Here is a 15,869-nt window from a genome sequence, read left to right as displayed (position 1 = left end):
GAAACTCTACGCAGGACACAATCTTTCTGACTTAGAGCTTAGAGGTTGAAGAGTCTCAAATGAGGTCACACCTCACAGCTGCTCTTTGGATCATGGTCTTATATTCGTGTAGCTGTTTCTGCCAGCAGACCGTGAGCACAGCTAAGTGAAGGAGCTTGTATTTCCTCAAAGAATACAGCATGCTCAACAATGTTTAAAATAAACCCTCTGAGGTATCAGAAAGCAATACATTTATCAAATGTGCCTACTAAATTCCTAGTACATTCAGGTTTTGAGTTCTGATCGCCCGAGTGATTGGAAAAGTAGGGAAACCAGACACATTATAGATTCAAAATCTTTCACTTCCACTTCTTGATAATAAACCATATTGCCATCACTCAGATCTGGTTTTTAACGAATGCAGAAAACAAAATAGCAAGCCCTGTCCTCTTGTCTCCTTCAAGGTCATCTAATTAGGGTGCTTGAATTTACCTCCTAACTTTGTAGGTCTTTAAAAATAAAATCTTGGAAATGATGTTCTGACTTTAGCCAACAACTCTCTCCCCCCAAACAACAAGCCATTCATACCTTGTCCTCTCCCCCAAAACAGCCATCACTTGCTTTTGGAGCTAGAGGAATAAACAGCTCAGAGACCGTCAGTGGAAAGCGGAGAGACTGGGAAATTTAATCAAGTAGGTTTAGTGTCAGGCATTCTGCAAATGGGCTTTGGTCTAAACTTGGACTCAAGTTCAACATATTTGGAAGTCACACTTGGCTACATAAAATACAATTTTGTGTAATTTGAATGTTTTGGCAAATATTAATCTGTAACTGCCAATATGAGCTTAAATAATAGGGTTACATCAAAGTTTCACGGGCCACAAAATACTTTCCTCTAAATTTTAGTAAATTATAGAGTATCATTTTTTGAACAAGCACATAAGATAAGCAATAAGAGAAGTAACCTCCCTATTTTGACCACCATATTTTGTTTCTACCATTTTTTCTCAGTTTTCAAATTCCACAAGATTGTTTATCAAAAACTGTCTTGCTCAAAGAAAAGATTTATTTATCAAATGTGCCTACTGAATTCCTAGTACATTCAGGGTTTTGAGCTCTGATAGCCCGAATGATTTGTTTTGCCTTAAACTCTACTGCTTTGTGTCATATTATAATGAGCCACCCCCATGGCTGGCCGAGGTTATGAAGCGCTAGAAGACCAATGCCCAGTAGCTTTTCTATAGTCTGCATTCCCTATGGCACTGAAAAGATCATCCTAAGCGCCTAACAGACCAAATGGGACTGAATCGCCACTACTAATTTCATAAACAAAGGGGTTTTCATTGGCTTCATTCCCTGTTATGTCTTTGATGCTTATGATAGTCTCTGGATTGTTGTGAGTGCTGAGCGATTTTTTTTTAATGAATGAATGAATGAACCCGGAGTGGTAATTTGTACTAGTGAAGCCTTTCTTAAAACGTGCAGTTCATTCTGCACTCCTGACAGGCATTTCTAGCGTCGAGAGCACTATTCTCCTCTTTTTGACACACAGATTTAATGGGCTTTTAGATCAACTCTATGCAAATTACTCGAGAGATTCCATGTTTGTTTTTGTGTTAGTCTGGACCCGACCTCAGACGCCTCACTCCAGAGGGCATTGCAGGAGGGGAAAGAACACGGACGTGTCCCACGGTGAGCACTGCCCCAGGCGCGAAGCTGGGAAACAGCAAACGCGGCAGGAGGAGTGACTCTTGGAGGGCTGGAGCTCACTGTGGGGCCGCGGCCCGAGAGGCGGGGGATATCTGCGCCCCCACCCTTCTGCTCTTCCTCCGCTCTTACATCTTTGCTGAGCCAAGTAAGCCCAGTCTTGTGTGAAGATTCAGCCTCCTTCTCAAAGGTACATCCGAATAAGCTGGTTCTCCGATTTTCTTTTGTAACAGGACAAAGGGCACACTCTTTACGTGTGCCAGGTGCATCCCCCAAATCTGAGACTGAAAGCTGTTTCTTGGCATTTAAGGCCCTTGATCAACTTTTAGTTGCATGGGGTTCGAGGAGTGTGGCTTCCTCAGGAGCGTGCTGGGAGCAATGTTTGGGAGAACAGGATCCAGGGACTTTCGGATTCCTGGTTATCATGCATCTAAACTGCCTCATTTTTATCTTAACCTCTGGCAATATTGTCAAAGTTTGTAACATTATTCTGGACAGTTCAGGGTTGACAAAATATAGTTTCTCTCTTAACATGTTGATAAGCCATGTGGGAGTTACATAAGGACTTGATGGCCTTTTGGCAAGTACAAACTACAAATAAGTAGGTTTTAGGTGGATTGGTTTGTATAAACAGAATTCATTGTTTGTATAGCCCAGAGGTATTTCTCCCCTCACCCCGGAAGGTCTGGGTAATGGAAACAGATAAAGGTTCCCAGTACAAGGTGCAGGTTCGCTGGCCACTTCCATCCCCATCGCCTCGGGCATGTCCTTTAACCTTGCCAAGCCCCGGGTTCCTGCTCTGAAAGCAGGGACGCTGTAGTGGAGAGCCTTCGCGTGCACGCCTGTCACTCTTTTTGGGTGTCCAGCACGTGGACTCTGCTTCCCATGTTCAAGGGATGCTTTCACTGTAGAAGGCCGGCTACCCTCTCTCTCCCTTGCAGCTGTGGTGCAGGCCCCTGCCTCAGAGCCGCACGTCAAAGGGGACTTCTCCAGACACCAAAAGTCCTGTCACAAGGGGGGAGAGTGGCAAAGGACCGAGTTCTGGGACACTGGTGGTGGCGAGGATGGCAATGCGAGTGGTGGCATGTGACGTCCGGGGCTAGGCGTGTCAGCTCCAGGCCAGGGACGGGCGGCGCTCTCCGCTTCCAGAGCCGGCTGCCTCTGCGGGCGGCTCAGGCGCGGCCCCTTGGCCCTTCTGGAAAGCCCTTGGCACAAGGCGTGACCCATAGTAGGCACTCAGTGAGTCCGCGGCGGGCGCCCCGCGAATACCGTGCCAATGGCGGGAGGCGCAGAGGCTCGAGGGGGACCGGAGCCTAGATCTGAGGGCAGACCTCCGGGGAGGGCAGCTGTTTAGGGGCGACTTTGAAGGTGGCCGTGGGAAGGGCTCTACGACCCCAAGCCCGATTTCCACGGAACTGACCTTAGCCCGGCCTTCTCGTTCCAGGCGAGGGAGACTCGGCGGCTGCAAGCGAATCCCTCTGCGAGGGGCAGGGCTGAGCGGCCCCGGGACCCTGAGCCCTGAGCCTCGGATGTTCTCGCCACACGCCGCCCGCGCTGTTGCAGTTTAAGCGTTTGACAGACGGACGGTCTGGCGTGGGCCGGGTTCTGTGAGGGCCTGTGGAAGGGGCCGGTGGTGGCCGGGTTTTCCAGCTGCTTCTCATCATCATGCTGCGCCTGGCGAGGCAGGATACACACGTGAGCAGGACAAACAGAGACCAGAGCGAGAGGGCTCGACAGACGCCGGTCCCCGGGTCTGTGGAGCCGCAGGACAGGCGGCCACCGCGGGCCAAGGGCAGGCGGGGGCTCCCGGACAGGGTGAGAACTGAAGGGTGCGTGTGGGTGACCTCTGCCTTCTGGATAAGGCCCAGGTCGTTTTTAAAAATAGCCAACGTTTTCTTACGGGTTTATTTGTTTGTTTTTGAGAAAGCATCTGGGTAGAACTCTTAAAAATACCATGGAAATTATAGGATAGGAATTATAATTAGGAATTTTAATGTCTAAATAGAACAAAGTTTAAAATCTCTGCTATAAGCTCTTAGAAGGATGTTCTATTGACTGTCTCAACCATCTTTGGCAATTTAAGTCACATTCATAAGCTGGAAATGTTGACAAAAATATCTTTATGGTGTTTTATGTCATTTGGTGGTTTGTAAAGAATATATCCATAACCTCTGATCACTATATCAATAATGAGACATAGGTAGGGTGGACATCTTTTACATGTGAAGATGAGGAAATTGAAGGTCAGCACAGTTAAATGGCTGCTAAGCTCAGTTGTCTTGACTTCTAGTCTTAAAAGGCTAGAATCTTCAAAAAATCCATGTGTTGAGAAGTACCTTTGGAAAACTATGTCTTGTGGTGTGGTGTCTGTTTTCATATTGGATGTGCTTCTCTCCCTGTCTCAAGGCTGATTTACCCCTGAGCACAAAGGAATTTCTCACCATGACCAGTCCCAGTTCTCTAGGTGATGCTCCACAAGGGATCCGCCAGGGCACGAGCTCCAGCCCATGGGGACATCAGGAACCGGATCTTACGGAACATCAAGATGCTCACTGAGCCCGACAGCTCCTGGACTGTGTGGGGGTAAGTGGGGAAAGTTTTTTTTTATTATTTGTTAAGCTAGACAATCTAGAATTATCAGGAGAGAGCATTGACCGAGCTCTAATCTTTCGAAAGGTGAAGAAAGTTATTTTCTCCTTGCTAGCCAGAGAAGGTAATGGGAAGAGGATCCTGGAACTTGGGGCCCCTGGTCCACAAGAGCCCCCAGAAGCTCCTAGTTGTTTTTTGTCTTAAGAAACTATCTGTTTCTTCCTCCCTCCTCCCCACCCTCCTCTTCTTTCTCTCTTTCACTAGTAAAATTTTCCTTAGCTAGAGACTATATCCTGTTATAAAATAGTTTGCCAACCCAGGGCTCATTTTACTTGACTTTTCAGTAGCATTTAGCACCGTGACACCGTCACCACCCCTGCCTTCTCGAAACGCCTCCTTCTGGCATCCACCCCACTGGTTTTCCGACCAACCTTCCCTCAGTCCGGGGCCCTGTTTGTTCTCTTATTGCCCCATATTTTTTCCTTAGGCGAGCTCTAAGTCTGAGCCGTGACCTGGAATTTTGAATCTCCAGCCCACATTTCTCCCTTGAATACCAGAGTTGGTGTGTCCTTATATATCTACTTGGTGGTCTCAAAAACATCTTAAATTCAACCTGAATAAGACAAATCACATTCCCGCACCGATCCTGTTGCCCGCTGTTCCCAAGTCTCCGGGAACGTGGCAGTGCGTGAGGCTGCAGCGGCCTGGGTGTCATTCCCTCTTTAACACCACAATCAGAATGGTTCAAATCACCCCTCCTCAAGGTCTCAGCGTCAAGTAGGACTGTACTGCTTTAATCTATGCCCCTCTATCCCCACCTCGCTCAAGCTGCAACCTTCAAAGCTAAGTACTATTCTTTTCTGCTTTATAGGTTAGGAAACTGATGACATCCAAGTTGTGGAATTGAGGTCAAACCCTAACTTTGTAGAACAAAATTCAGAAAAGGCAAGTAACTGCACAACAGTAATTTCCTTTAAGTCTGATGGCCCACACTATTGATATTCCCCCAAATTCAATGACATTGTAAATAATATGTGGCCAGGAGACTCAATATTTTTAACAGTTAATTCTCCTTAAGTTGACATTTAGATTCAATGCCTTACCAATCAAAATCCCAGAAGCCTACTTTGGTAGAAATTGAGTAGTTGGCTATAAAATGTATGAAATGCAAATGACCTAGAATGACCAAAGCAATTTTAAAGAAGAACAAAGTTGGACAGGTTATACTCCTTAATTTCAAGACTTAATATGAAGCTACAGTGATCAAGACAGTGTGGTACTGATGAAAAGGGGGATCAATGAAACAAAAAAACTCAGAGACAGACCCATATAGTTATGATTAGTTGATTTTTAACAAAGATGGCAATTCAATGGAGAAAAATTCTTTTCAACAAATGATGTTGGAGAAATTGTGTATTTGTAAGGAAAATAATGAACCTTGAATCTTACCTTGCACCTTATACAAAATGGATCATAAACCTACGTTTAAGAAAAATGAAAAAAATTCTGAAAGAGAACATAGGAAAAACTTTATATCCTTGATATCCTCTTAAGTAGACCCCCAATATCATGAATATTAAAGAAAAGAACAATAAATTGGACTATCAAAATGAAAAGCTTTTGCTCTCCAAATGAAACCCTTAGGGAAATGAGAGGCAAACCTCAGAACAGGAGGAAGGCTTTGCCGTGTGCATGTGCTAGTTGTCTATTGCTGCATGATTAACTCCCCCAAAACTTAGCAACTTAAAACAACAAACATTTATTGTCTCACAGTTTCCCAGGGCCAAGAATCCGGGAGGTTTCAGCCAAGGGGCTGATTAGGGTTGCAGCCATTTCAAGCCTTGACTGGGGGAGGATTCACGTCCAAGCTCACCCACGCGGCTTTCGGCAGATGATCCACAGCACATCTCAGTTCCTGCTCCGTCGGCTGCCTGTGTGTCCTCATGACATGGCAGCTGGCTTCTCCTCGGTGAGTAGCTCGACAGAGAGGCTGAGAAAGCACAGCGAAGGCAGCAGCTGCAGTCTTTTTATGACCTGCTTTCCAAACACAAATCTCGTAACTGTGTCATATTTTATTTGCTAGACATGAGACCCTAAATGCAACCCACACTCAAGGGGAATTGAACTGAGCTGCACCTCTTGAGGGGAGGGGTATCCAAGCATCTGTGGGCATAGCTTGAACACTACCACAGCACAGGTCTTACAAAGAAATTTGTGTTCAGAATATACAGAGGACACCTAAACTCTGTAATAAGCATACAACTCTATAAAAATGAGTGAGAGAATTGAATAGGGACAAATAAAGATATTACAATGTCTGATAAGCATATGAAAGGATGTTCCACATCATCAATCATCAGAGAAATGCAAATAAAAACCACTATATACCTATCAGAATGGCTAAAATTAAAGAGACAAAACATTATGACCAAGTGTTAGCAACGACGTGGAGCAGCTGGGACACAACATTGCCAGTGGGAATGTGAAATGGTAATAACCTCTGTGGAAGACCATCAGTTTCTTAAAAAGTAAAGCATACACCTAACCTATGGCCTCATTATCCCACTGGCAGGTATTTACCCTAGAAAAATGCCGAGGAGAAGGATCCAGACGCAAGTATGAGTCAATTACATAAACTTCTAGGAAGTGGAAACTAATCAGTAGTGACCAGAGCGTGTCAGTTTTTGTCTTGCGCTGTGGGCAGAGGGCAGAATAGACTACAAAGGTGTACTAGGAACCTTTTGGGGTTGGTGCACATGTTCTGTACCTTGATTGTCAGGTGGTTTCATGAGGGTACTCACCTGTCAAAGGTCACTGATTTGTATACCGTAAGTGGATGAAGTTGTCTGAACTGGAACATATCTCAATGAAGGTGACTTTAAAAAGATGAAGTGGGTGAATATAAAAATCAATAATTTTGCATCTTGAGAACTGTTAAGTGGCACTGTGTGAGTGCATTCACCATCTGTGTAATGTGGCTTGGTAAACCACTGAAATGTTCTCATTTTCAGGGCTCTTGTCTGTGAGGTGTGTGTATCCGGCAGAGTCGTAAGCGTATGCTGAGGACACAGGCTTGCTGTGCTGGGCTAGGCGACCTCTGAGGCTCCTTCCAGTTGTTGCTTAATCCTGCCTCCCGTCCCTACATGGACAAGAGCCCGGCCCTTGGAGCCCGACAGACCTGGATTCGATTCTGGCTCTGCTATTTCTAGCAGTGTTAGTAAGTCCAGTTGGTGAGTCTCAGTTTCCTTAAAGGTAAAATGAGGGCAGTAGACCTGCATTGAAATGAGTTGACATAAAAAATCCAACACACAAAGAAGAAGGCACAGAGGAGCCGTTTGGTAAATATTCATTTTTTCCTCTCCCCTTCCAGAAAAGTCTTAACACTCTCAAGTTTGAAATTATGGGTTGTAAGAAAATTAGGACAACTTTCTAGAACACAAAAATGTCAGAAAAATCTATATCTTTTAGCTGTGTAGACAAAGTATAATGGCAAGCTGATTAATAAAGATACATCTAAGGAAGAAAGAAAAATAAGGTTAAATCTTTCCTTTGTTTTAAATCAGTACTTCAAATTCCAGAGACCCAAGTCACTGTTTCAAAATAGAAAATGCACTGTAGGTAATATCCATGCATAAATATATATATGCATAACTGTCACTACATTGCTAACAAGCCTAATTTGAAGCCTGGAAGCTGGTGTGGTTAATGATTAGATCCCCCACCATAGGCCACACCAGGAAGCCTGTGGCACGAGGCCATTGCCAGGCTCAAAGTGAAACAGGAGCTCAACTCAGTGTTAACTGTCCATTTTACCTCCACTGATGTTTTCAGGATTTTTTTTGCCAAATTGGTGAATATTATCTTTGCCTTTCCTGGTCTAAAATTGATATCAGTTGTGTAATGTTTGTATTGGAAAAACAAGCATTGGATATTAGACATAGAGTGAAAATGCAAGAAAAAATAATTCAAAAGCTAGAACATTAAATCCCTGCCTGATTTCAAAGTGGGAGCCACTGAGGGGGCAGTCTTCTTGTAGGTATTTGAGTTCCTTTAATTGTTTTTCTACAGCTTGTTGAATATTTCACTCAAGAATTTCAAATGTTAATGAAGGCTGTTTCTTCATCTCATCAGCTAGAGCATCCAGCCAGGAGTTTGTTTTGCTAGTTGGTACAATAGCTTATTGTTGATTATTAAGACTCACTTAAACCAACTAAATGGGAGTAAATGTTCCTTAAAAACAAGTTAAGCTTCCAGCAAATACCTCAGTTCTGCAAGTAGACACTGAATACCTGCTTGTGTGTTTGTGGTTGACTTGATGTCCCTGCATTTCTGCTCCTTCCCCCATTTCTCTCATGTCACTGCCCTCCATTTGAACTTTCTTTTCTCTATTATATGCTCTCTGTGGAGGAACAGGTAGGGACACCACCACCTGTGAGTGCCTGGATATAAACAGGTGGCCTTCGGGGTGGGGTGGCAGGGAGCTAGAGCTCCTATTCTGCTTTGCACAGAATGTCTGGTGTACATCATATTCCGTGTCTTCTTATACATCTCTTTCCATCTAAGTGGGTGACAGGTGTTATGAATGGGTGCAGGTGGGCTTGAGGGCCTGCACACAGCAGGTAATGGGCACCTGTCACCCCAGGCTTAGAGTTTCTCCTCTGTTAAGCAAACCAGTGTGGCAGGTGCCAATGAGCCAGAGGTACCCTGCAGTTTTCAGGAAGCTGCTCCTCTGACTTCAGAACAGGAAAAAGTTGATATTCACGTGCGACCACCCTTTCCCTTCTGGTTTTTCATTAGAGTGAAGGGAAGTCACACCCAAGCCTGATCTTCTGAAACATCAAGGGGGATTTAGGGGCTCAGCCCTGCAGAGGTGTAAAGGTCTCCCTCTGAGGTTGATCATGGAATATCCAGTCTATAAACTGGAGCCCTGTGATGTTCCTTCCCCTCTAAGAAACATGCAATGAACCTTGGGTACATAGAAAGCTGAACAGCTTGGGTCTGGGATGACTTCCCTGTGGGCTGCCTGGAGGTGAGCGAGGCAGACCAGACGGCCCATCAGATCCTCCCAGGAGCCTCTGGGTCGTGAGTCCTTGGCAGGGCCTTCCAGGTGCCCCCCAGCTGTCTTGAAACCGTCTGCCCAGATTCATGAGCCCGATTCCTGTGTGTAAAATTCCTATTTCTGTCAATTTTATATTTTAATAATAGCCCATTCATCAACCCCTTTCTCCTCCATACAACTTATTTATTTATTAAACAAATATTTACTGAGCACTTACTCTGCCGGACTCTGTTCTAAGTGCTGAGAATCCAGTAGTGAACAAAACAGACAAAATTCCCTGCTGGGCGGAGAGTACGTTCCAGTGGAAGGAGCTGTGAACAAGATAAATAATTAAAATATAAAACAGATTAGATGATGAGAAGTTGAGGGGAAACTAAAGCAGCAGAAGGTAACATGAAACTCGAGGGGGTGCCGGGTTTGACCTTTTGGACAAGGCAGCCGGGGGTGGGGACCCGTGGAGAAGGAGGCTGAGGACAGACCGAGGGACGTGGGGGGCTGAGCCGCTCAGCATCCCGGGAGGAGCCCGGCGAGGGACCAGCACGCGCAGCCCCTCCGCCTTTCCTCCTCTGCGATGCCCTCTCTCTTCCAAACGGTACTTCCTCCAGGCCTCTCTCCCTGTTTCCTTCTATAGAATCTTCCCCAGTCAGTATTTGATCTCTTCCTAGTCTAGATCCTTGAAGCACTTTTTTTTTGTACTAATTCTGTAACACGAAGAATAGGCTGCCTTCTACATTTACTCATGTGCTCATATGTGTGCATGTGTGTACGTATGTGTGTGCACGGACGTCTAACCAGACGCAGTCCAAGCCCTGAGGGGCCGGGGCCATGTGTCAGTGTGTTCCCCGAGGCCGCTGCTCTCGGTAAGGATGTGAGGCCCGCCTGACATTTGGAATCATGGTTGTGTTACATTTTACCAGTCAGCCAGCGCTGGTTTCCAGCGGTGTGTCCACAGGTTCCAGGTCATTCTCTTGGGTTGGCTTGTCTCCATTATCATCTGGCAAACTTTACACAATGATTGGAGGCTAAAATCTGGAGGATTTCACCCCAGAAAGAGTTTTGAGCTGGCTGTTACTTTTTAAAGAGATCTTTTCAAAGATTGAGGAAGCTTTTTAATATGGAAGGTTTTTTATTAAACGAACATGCCATTAAGATTTGTTTTTCCAGTAAAAGTGCCATTTCATTCTTCCCTGATACATACATGTATACACACACACATATTATAAATGTCTGACAGCATATATATCATGAAAATTATTTTGGAATATATAAATGTTAGTGGCATATTAGTATATAAAAGTCAGTGACAAGCAGATTGAACTCAAGTAACCATCCAGCAATCAGTGTGAGATGCACCATTAAATATACAAGTCACTCTAATGAAACTTTACATATGTTTTGGTAGTTTCATTTCATTCTAAACAAAAGGAAATTTTACGTTTGAGGAAAAGTCTTCTGTTAGCTAAGATTCGGATGTGTGATAGCTGAGACCTCAAGTCTGGGCTCCGCGTGTCTGCAGGTCAGTTTCCCATCTTCACTCTCGCTCCAGCCATTGTCCCTGCTGCTGCCTCCGTGGGCCCTTGCTGGGTGGCTCGGGGCCGGTGCTCTCATCCACACACTGTGAGCTAAACCTCCATCAAGAGAGCCCCTTTCAAGAGCCACGGGGACGTAGTCCTATGGGGACTTTCAAAAATTTGTTTCGTAGGAAGTACAAGGAATCTCTGGTTAGGTGGAGACATTTCCCACTAAATGACTCCTAGACTGGATTCCTGTTGAGTGTATCCCAGTGATGTCATGCCAGGAAATGATGCATATCGAGTTCAGCCTTGTGCTTAGGATTGCTGCACTGCACACGCTGGGTTCCTGGAACATTATCTCACACCAACTGTTAGGACTTCACTGTGGCTTCAGTTTCCTCTCTAGTTATTGAACTTTGTCTCTTGCTTTGCCTGTGGTGAAGGGCTGACCTTCCCTGATCCATTCCATCCATCCATTTGACCAGTATTCATTGGTGTCTGTGATGTGCCCTGGGACTACAACAGAGATGATGTGTCAGTTCTGGCTCCCCCAAAATTCACAGGCTGCAGGAGCGACTGGCATGCAACGCCAGCACAATGTGATAACCACCACACTGGGAATCTGGTTGATGGGAGCAGGAAGAAAGGGTGCCTTACTTAGGCTTGTGCAGGGGCACTCTGGGAAGACTTCCCCAAATGAGCCAGTGGTTTAGCCAAAACTAAAAGCAGGACTTTCCAAGTAAGAGGAGGGTTGGTTGGTAGGGAATTCCAGCCAAGGAAGTACCGGCTGGCTTAGTCAAGGAGTGGCAGGCTGTCTGGGATGGCTGTGGCTCGGGGCCCTAGGGAGGAAGCGGGGAGACGGGGCAGAGTGGAGAAGCACAGACTGTTCATGAATGGCATGGTGTGCTTAGATTTTATCTTATAGGCAGGGGAAAATGTAAGAATTTTAAGGAGCAAAGTGACAAAGGATGTATTTGCATATGGAAGATAATTATTTTAGGATGGATTTCCAGAAAAGGGTAGGACTAGAGTCCAGGAGATTGGTCAATAGATTAGACTAGTTAATAGACAAGTGGCAGAGCTGGATTCACATCCAGGCGGCCTGGCTCCAGCCTCAGTGCCCTCACCCACTGCCTAGGCTGCCTCTCTGGCACAGACCTCAGGAGCGGAGGTTCAGGAGGTCATCTACCGGGCTTAAAACCTGCTCTGATCCTTGGGAGAGGTGGGATTACTGGCAGATCACTTAATCGCTCCGCCTGAGTTTTCCCATCTGTAAAATGGGAGAATACAAATATACTACCGACCTTATGGTGTGTGTGTGTGTGTGTGTGTGTGTGTGTGTGTGTGTGTGTGTGTGTGTGTGTGTGTGTGAAGATTAAGTGGATAAATATTCATGAGGTTCCAATAATAGTGCCTAATACATGGTAAACATGTAAATGTTGGCAATGAAGATGGTGATGGTTATGGTGATGGTGACGCTGGTGATGGTGAGGATAACTGTGTTTCACATTAGTTCCCGCTGGGGGCAGCTCAGCTGGAGTTGACACTTTGTATCATCAACTTCTAGTACCTGATGGGTTTCTGGAAAATTTTGGAACTTACCGGTTACTCTGGATAGGAAAATGAATCATTTCTCAAATTCTCCTGAGTGTGACCTTCACAATGTATTGGCAGCAAGGTTCCCAGTGAATTTCCAGAACACCAGGGGCCCCCATATGCAGAGCAAGTCAGACTTTCTGAAAAGGCAGTGCAAACAGCCACCTGATACCCCCCACTGCAAAGGTTGTCAAGCATTGTTGTACATCAGAATCACCTGCAGGACTTATCAGAACAGACCACTGGGTCGCACTTCCCGAATTTATGACTCAGTACATTTGCTTTTTTAGCAAGTTCCGGGTGGTGCTGGAACTGCTGGCCCAGGGTGACAAGGAGAGCCACGGTGCTCGCTGTTGCCTGCCCTGCAGTACGGCCTTGAAGAGGGCAGAGGAGGCGCAGCAGACCCCCCTGTAGAGCTGCTCAGGATCCGCTCGCTGTGCTGGGCACTGGCTCTGCCGGCCCTTGGAGCTTATGCACTGCTTGGATCTTTTCTTCATATACCAACTACAGTCTGTACTGTATTTGTATTTGTGTAACCAAGAGATTGGACCATATCTGCAGGCCTACAGAATCAGAACTCAGGATTCCTCTGGGCCCAGGAACTTGCACTTCACCAAGTGCCCAGGGAATTATGGTCCTTGTTAGAGTCTGAGAGGCATAGCTGGCTATTTGGGGCAGGACCAGCACGAGCAAGCAGTCATTTTTCTTACGCTGTGTGCCAGCTCTGTTCTAGACACTGGAGACACAGACCCGGCCTGCAGGGACCTTAAATTTGGGTGGGGTAGAAGGCAGAAAATAAGCATGTAAACAGCAAATAAAGACGAGCATTTCAGACGGTGCTCACTGAGAGGGAGTCTGTGAGGTCCTGCTATGTAGGTGACGTCAGTATCCACATTTTTGCAGAGAAGGGACCTGAATGGAAGCTTTAGAGGTCAGGTAACTTCCTGGGGGAACACATAAACACTGGCAAAGCATGTAGTTCCCACGAACTAGGAACTCTGAAGCCTGTCGTGGGTGAAAGCAGTAAATTACTACAGAGCATTTACAAAATGATTTGATAAATCAATACATGGCTGATAGGTTGTGGTTATGTATTCTGGCTTTATGCATATAAAGAATGGTTATATATGTGTGCATGTGTGTGTGTGCATGCATGCATGCATGTCTGTGTGTGCATGTGCGTGCATACACAGGAAAGAGACCTGGATGGACGTGCCCCCAAGAGTTCCATTGGGAATGTCTCTGGAGAGGAGAGCTGGATGGGTGGGAATAATGGAACACTAACCCTTTCTCTTGTATTATTCTGTGTTCTCTGAGTTGCATAAAATGAGTAAATACATACTACTTAAGAAAAGAAATACAAAATACAAAATTTAATAAACATTCCTCTTGTCAACATTCGTAGACAGAGTGCTGGAGAGGGATTTCAGTGCGGCTCCAGTGTGCCTTCAAGGACGCCACATCTGTCTCCGGGAGTTGAGGAGGCACCACCACCCTCGGTCTGGGCAGAGGAAGGGTGCGCAGAGCGTCCCCGGTGGGAGAGGCGGGGTCATCAGAAACAGACCTGCAGACCCTGCCCCTTATGTCTCTGTCGCCCCCTCGCTGGAATCACTTGCTGATGAGGTCTCAAAGCCCTCATTTTTGAAGAAAACAGGTAACTCTCTCCCATATTTTTCATTTGTGCATTTGGTTTCCTATCCTATAGCTAAATGCAGGTCACAACCCAGAGCTTGTTGGCATCACTAGTCAATCTGGATAGTGATTGGATAGTGACGTGGACGCTTTGACAGCCCTGTAGCTCCGACTCCGCAGTCAGCCTGGGCACGACGCATGGGCATCCTTAGCTCGGGCCCTAGGGCTGGGCCCCTGCCACTGGTGCATCTGCTGGCTGGCCACTGTCTGCAGCACCGGGCCACAGGGGAGTCCCTGGAACGGAAGCCTGATGGAAATGACTGGGCAAGTCTTGGGACGAGATAGAAGGAGAAATTTAAGATACTTCGGGTTGGCAAGCAGCCTCCATCCCATTAAACACTCGGGTTTTGGGAAGGGGCAGGTAGGGTTTCAGTCACATGTCGATTGATACCCTCCGAAGGAACAGCATGTACGTTTCAGTGGCAGAAAAAGAAAATCACTGTTCTACATGGCTATTAATAATTTAAACATTGCCTTATCATATTACATATTCTCCTTAGATCCAGTGACCTACATGAGAAAATCCTTAATTACTCGGTGTTGGTCTAAATAATCTTTTCTTAAAAAAGAAGCATAAAAGCTCAAATTGAATCCAAGCACATAAATTTTTCACTGGCATCTATTAGAATTTTTCTTTTTGAGGCTTTCCAGTATTTTAGAATATTAGACATAAACACTGATCTTAGCAAAGACTAGTGATGGCGGCGGACCAGGCATATGTTCTCTGTTCAGTGTAACAAATACTCACGGCGCTCTCACCAGCTCAGGCCCTGTCGCAGCGCTGTGGAGGTGAGAAAAAATGTACCTTTCTCCCATCTAATAGGGCTTTAAGCAACTACTCATTTTTATAATTCAAACTGAATATTTAAAATAGTATGAGCAGTACAAAACACAATGGGGTATGAGCAGGGGGCACGTTTCATCTGTTTGTGGGAATCTGGGGGGCTATTAAAGGAGGGGGAACAAAGTTTCACTTTTCAACAAGCGTGGCTGAGGGAAGGGCCCTTTGCCTTGGAGACAGGAAAGGTGATACGCTGGCCTTGCAGGAAGCGGGCGCAGCACAAGGACAGAGAGGCTGGTCCCGAACCCCTCCTCGGCGGCTGTGTGCTAACTCACAAGGGCATCCTGCCTGTTAGGGAGCCAGCTGAGCCCAGAACTCAGTGTATGTGATGATAGTGGGGTGGTCACAACGGCCAAGCTTCCAGGCAGTTTTATTTCCCTCACTGGAGTTTTGGGAGGGATGGACATGCCAGTTGGTAGCATACAGAAGCCGACTTTGGCCTTTCAGCCCACCAAGGATGCTTATCTGCTGCAGTTAAATAAGCCTAGGAAAGCCAGGCTCCAGTCATCCGGTGAAGTGAGAGTCAGGTGGGGTGTGAGTCAGAGTGTGGCTGTGCCTGGGAAATTTGCACTGAGGGCCAGAGAGGCACCGGTCACCCATGGCCAGGTAGTGTAGGTGATGGGTCGGGCCCCGGGTCACTGGGGCTGAGGCCGGAACGGCACTACTGCTGCCCTCTGCCGGTGAGGTCAGTCGGGGTAAGCAGGCTTCAGCGACAAGCATCTTTGCTATGCAAATGAAGGGTTAGGAGAAGCCTTGCTTCCCTGATATGTGAGGACCCTTCAGAAGTAACTCAGGAAATGCTGTTTGCCGTGGAAGTGGGCACCAAGATGGCTTCTGGCCATTCCCTGAATAGGTGTGAGGCTGTCTTCATGAGAAAGGGCTCACGGTTCAA

The 15,869-nt window shown here is 46.2% G+C and overlaps 2 long non-coding RNA genes across 11 annotated transcripts in view; one reads left to right on the top strand and one right to left on the bottom strand.

Moving 5' to 3' along the window:
• LOC108409146 (uncharacterized) overlaps nucleotides 1–15,869 on the top strand; it is a 162,402-nt gene that overhangs the window by 83,585 nt on the left and 62,948 nt on the right. For 8 of the 10 annotated variants that reach the window (XR_012125762.1, XR_012125760.1, XR_012125759.1 and 5 more), the window contains 6 exons: nucleotides 3,131–3,501; nucleotides 4,093–4,269; nucleotides 5,147–5,220; nucleotides 6,049–6,244; nucleotides 7,287–7,505; nucleotides 13,850–14,098. This is a non-coding gene — a long non-coding RNA (uncharacterized lncRNA). Of the gene's footprint in view, nucleotides 1–1,746; nucleotides 1,877–3,130; nucleotides 3,502–4,092; nucleotides 4,270–5,146; nucleotides 5,221–6,048; nucleotides 6,245–7,286; nucleotides 7,506–13,849; nucleotides 14,099–15,869 lie in introns of those variants that run through there. The other 2 variants (XR_001856140.3, XR_012125763.1) reach the window with 2 other exon arrangements.
• Nucleotides 3,248–7,267, bottom strand: LOC118970736 (uncharacterized). Its single transcript, XR_012125765.1, has 4 exons — nucleotides 7,077–7,267; nucleotides 6,149–6,309; nucleotides 4,128–4,259; nucleotides 3,248–3,360 (listed from the first exon to the last, which is right to left on the bottom strand). It is a non-coding gene; the product is annotated as an uncharacterized lncRNA (long non-coding RNA).

Source organism: Manis javanica, chromosome 15, assembly GCF_040802235.1.
Source record: "Manis javanica isolate MJ-LG chromosome 15, MJ_LKY, whole genome shotgun sequence".
NCBI lineage: Eukaryota > Metazoa > Chordata > Mammalia > Pholidota > Manidae > Manis > Manis javanica.
The sequence above is the reverse complement of the archived record's forward strand: the minus strand, read 5'-3'. Positions and strand labels throughout refer to the sequence as shown.